At 37.4% G+C, this 4,600-nt stretch overlaps 1 pseudogene; it reads right to left on the reverse strand.

Annotated features, from left to right (window-relative positions):
• Positions 1 to 901: 901 nt before the first annotated feature.
• On the reverse strand, positions 902 to 2,179 carry LOC147453403 (uncharacterized; annotated as a pseudogene).
• Between the last annotated feature and the right edge of the window lie 2,421 nt (positions 2,180 to 4,600).

Consider the following 4,600-nt stretch of genomic DNA (forward strand, 5'->3'; position numbering starts at 1 on the left):
GTGTGTGTGAGTTATAGGATTTGAAAGGCTGCCCCGAATGTCTAATGACAAGCATGTGTAGCTTATGCCCTTCTACATTGAAGGGAAAATGTACAATTGCCCTTCTAATGAAAAAAAGGAAAGTTTTGCACCCTTCTACATCAAAATTCCAAAATAAATAATATTTCACTTATCTTATATTCTCATACATTAATATTTCCCTTATCTCACACTCTTCCATGCATTTTAGAACCATCCTTTTAGTATAACTTTGACAAAAATTCATTATTTAAACAATGTATTCTCAAACCACGGTCCACGGACCACAACTTGGTAAATCTTTAAAGATTACATAGAAATAGAGCAAATGAAACCAATGACAATAAATATGAATTCATTTTCATCATTAAAGTACAAAATTGGAGAATAAAAATTGCCTTGAAATAAGATTAAAATTCCTTTGATACCAAATCAATTTGTTTCCAAGCTTGCTATCCTTCGCTTCCTCATAGATTTCCACATATCAAAGCTGATTCTTCCCACAATACATCTTGAGGACATGAAGCCTTCGGAGTATTGAGTCAAACAAACATTACTAAGCCCAATGATGCAAGAGACAATCTATTACAAGACTTTTTTTTTATTTTCATTTTTGAGAAGCCTCTTTCATAGGCAACTGATGAAAGTGGAAGTAGAAGCAAAGCTCTCCTTAATTTTATGGTCCATGAAAAAGATACCTCCCATTCTTTATGGTTGCAACAATATTGCCAAGCTGAATGCATACTCTTACCTTTGAAGTAGTTACAAATTTGTGTGATAAACGATCTGCGTTCTCCTTTGCATTCTTCTTCATTAATGAAAGAGTTGGCTCCTTTTCCAAAATGTTTGCACAATACATCTAGCCACCTTATCGTCAAGAAATCTAGTTTTTGCAAGTCTTGATCAAATCCTTTGGGCTAAAGTACTTTGCTGCTTCAAAGAGACCACAATTTGACAATGAATCCACTAGGCCTTTGATGGACATAATTGCCATGTAATCCAGATTATTCACCACCCCATGCAAAGTTTCATGTGGATCAAGATCATCCTCGTCACACATAGGGCCAATATGTAGTTGGTGAGAATGTGAATTTCTTGAGGAATCAATATAATCAATGATGCCATGTTGATTTATCGCCTTTGTGAAAAAAATTTGAATACACATGGCCTCACACCCAAATACATTCTGTAGAAAATCCATTTGCAAAGACTCTATAGTAGCCTTCAAATGGTTACCGATAGCAAAAATATCAATGTGATCCTCTTGAAGTTTACAACTCAAGACATTGAGATCTCCAAGGACATCTGCAAAGAAGTGTAAAAGGAAATGTATTTTGTAGTTTATGAGGTATGCATACAAGTCCGCTTCTTTTTTCTTCAAGAGAGTCAATAAAGTTGGCATTAAGCGTACTACCCTTATCATAACTTGCCCTTTTGAGAGCCATCGAACATCATGCATTTTTAATAGCTTCACTTTTCTATTGCGACCAAGATTGAAGTCCTTTACAACTTCTACCAATGATAGATGTCGCTTTGCAGATCTGGAAGCCCATTCATACAACTTTCTGGCCACTTTTTCCACAAATTTGAGTTCCTTGTATGGTTTGAATGCATCATCTACAGCTAAAGACTCCCTATGTGCAACACAATGAAAACTCAAAAGATGCGGCACATCCTTATTTCATAAAAAACACACTATTATTAGCACCTATCATAACACTAGCACCATCAGTTGCAATGCCTATCATTTTATGCAATGGCAGCTTCATTTTGACCAGAAATGCCATCAAGGTAGAATACAAGCTTTTAGATTCACCATTTTTGACATGCAAAAAATCCACAAATGACGTGCATATAGACCCATTTCTATTCTCCTGCATGTAAGTAACATAAAGAATCATGTACTGTTGAGTGCTTACATCTGTAATCTCATCAATTTGCAAAGAATAAAAGGGACTAGCAACAATTTCCCCTTTTAGTCTCTCCCAATTGACCTGTTTGATGGCATTTGCAAACTCCTTTTCTACACTTGTACTCGTATAAGGTGGATATTCACTTGCAATTGGCACATTTGGTGTCAGCATGAAACACTGAAAATTGCAAAGCTTTGAAAAGTCATAAAAGGCAAATTTCTACAAACCACAAACCACAAAGTTTGCATGACTGAGATGATTCTTTCTCTCTCCTCATTTGCTAACACTTCAATGTGTTTCACTATGGGAACTGTGGTTTTTTTAGTGCGAGCATTCCATATTTCCTTCGCATCTAAATGCCGACCTGACGTCGCATGCTCATCTAATGCACACCTTTGAAGGTTGAAGATCCTTCTCCACTAAATTGAGTCTTTTTATGTGCAAAGATGCACCACCTACATTTGAATCTCTCTTTTCCATCATTATCACAACTGTTGGAAAAGCCCAAGGATGAGGTATCTTCCAGATTTCTATCCATCGTCGGGCATACTTTTTTTTGCTTGAGCTACCTTTAGCCTCATTATTACCTAAAGATGTAGTAGCCTCCTTGCTAGCCTCTTTGTCAAGAGAAAGCTGAGGATCATGCAAGCCAAGAACTTCTTGAATGGTCCTTTGATTTTTATTTTTCGTAGGTCGTCCAAGAGGAGCCATTTACCAATAAATTCCAAAACCATAGTATAAACTATCTTCATGACTACAAAAGATATATTTAAAATATACAAAATAAAAACACTTGCCATATATTGATTGAAAACAAAAGAAATACATCTTTGATGGCCAATATCTAGTCCAAGAGAAAGTTACATCTTCGATAGCTGAAATCTTATTACAAGGAAATTTCACTTTAAGTCAATAAAAGATTGGCACCATTTCTACCATTGGCTGCAGGCATTTGGTCCCATCCAATTGCATGTGGCTTAAGTCTGCATACAATTCTTCAAATGACTTTCTATTCTTGTCCTGTAGAAGATATCCAACTTTTATAATCTCTTGAATATGGTATGCTTCACTTGATGAACGAGATGCTAGCCAATCGGTTCTGTATTCCATAGAAAACTCCCTACAAAAGTTGACCATTTGATTGATAAGTCAGGCTAGTGCATATACATCAAACTCTCTAGTATACACATGGTCATTATGTGTGTCCTTCACAATAGCTGTGGAGAAATCCAAGGTTTAGGCTTATGGGATTTGCTTTGCAACAATTGAGTGACTGAGGTCTCTCTTATTCAGGCCTCATGGCTAATCCCCAATGAATAATGCCAACTTGAGGATCTGAATCCCTTGCAAAATCCAACATAACATTGAAAGGATGCAGTTTACAATGAACAACACCCAATTGATGGGTGTAGGCCATTGTGTGTATTAAAGGAACTGTAATATTTTGAAGATTATTTGCAAAATCCACGACTCAAGTTAATTCTCCTTGATTTAGATTAGTTGCCTTACCTTTACGTGAATCTACACCATCTTTCTCTTCCTGTTAGCGGGTCACCACGACAGACGTCTGTAGCATAGCTTTCTGGCACTAACTTAATGTCAATACTCAGGGAAAGTGACTCGATGGGGCACGGAGACTCTATGAGATCTTCAATCTCATGAAGTGAACCTTAACAAGAAAACACAACAACTCTACAAGCAAACCAACACTCAATGATTAGGGAAATTTGCCTATGTCCTTTCTCACAGCTCTAGGTCATCACGCCATTTCTACACTCGCACGGACTCAAAATGCAATGAAACTTTAGGAGGAGGTCTAGGACACCTAGGGGCACTATCCTAGCAAGTCTGGTCGCAATCTGACAAGGTACCAAAATCACAATCCATCATGAAAAAGGTCCTGAAAACTGCAATAGAACTCTCCAAAAATGTTGCTCTATGGTCTAAGAACACTCTCCTATGATCAAATGACTAAAAATAGTGATTTCAGCACTCAGTTTTACAATTACAGCTCACAGACACATAGTCGCGAACCACAACAAAACTCACAATGCTTACACTTAATTTTTAGAGCAAAGAGAGAGGAACACAATGCAAGTTTTGGATTTGAAAACTGATTACCCATTGATTACAATGTGGAGCAGCTCGTAGCTTGAGCGTACGTACAACAAGCTCTTTCCTTCTCTAAAGATAAGCCTCCCTTCACATTAAGGTTATTGGCATTTATACCTAGGGCATTCTAAATGGCCAATGGCCAGTTCACATGGACCTTTACAATTGTCATGACAGAATTACAACTTAGGGAATTGATCCACTATTCTAGAATTAGGATTTACACAGATTACCCATTGATTACAATGTGGAGCAGCTCATAGCTTGAGCGTACGTACAACAAGCTCTTTCCTTCTCTAAAGATAAGCCTCCCTTCACATTAAGGTTATTGGCATTTATACCTAGGGCATTCTAAATGGCCAATGGCCAGTTCACATGGACCTTTACAATTGTCATGACAGAATTACAACTTAGGGAATTGATCCACTATTCTAGAGTTAGGATTTACACAGAGGATTACTACACTAGCTTGACAAAATAATAAACTACAAATGTGGTGTCCGATTACGTGTCCGACCAATTGGGCGCCCGTTGGATCTATCCTCAAACATTCCCCC

The sequence above is a fragment of the Adiantum capillus-veneris genome, chromosome 7 (genome assembly GCF_014529385.1).
Source record: "Adiantum capillus-veneris isolate H3 chromosome 7, ASM1452938v2, whole genome shotgun sequence".
Taxonomy (NCBI): Eukaryota; Viridiplantae; Streptophyta; class Polypodiopsida; order Polypodiales; family Pteridaceae; genus Adiantum; species Adiantum capillus-veneris.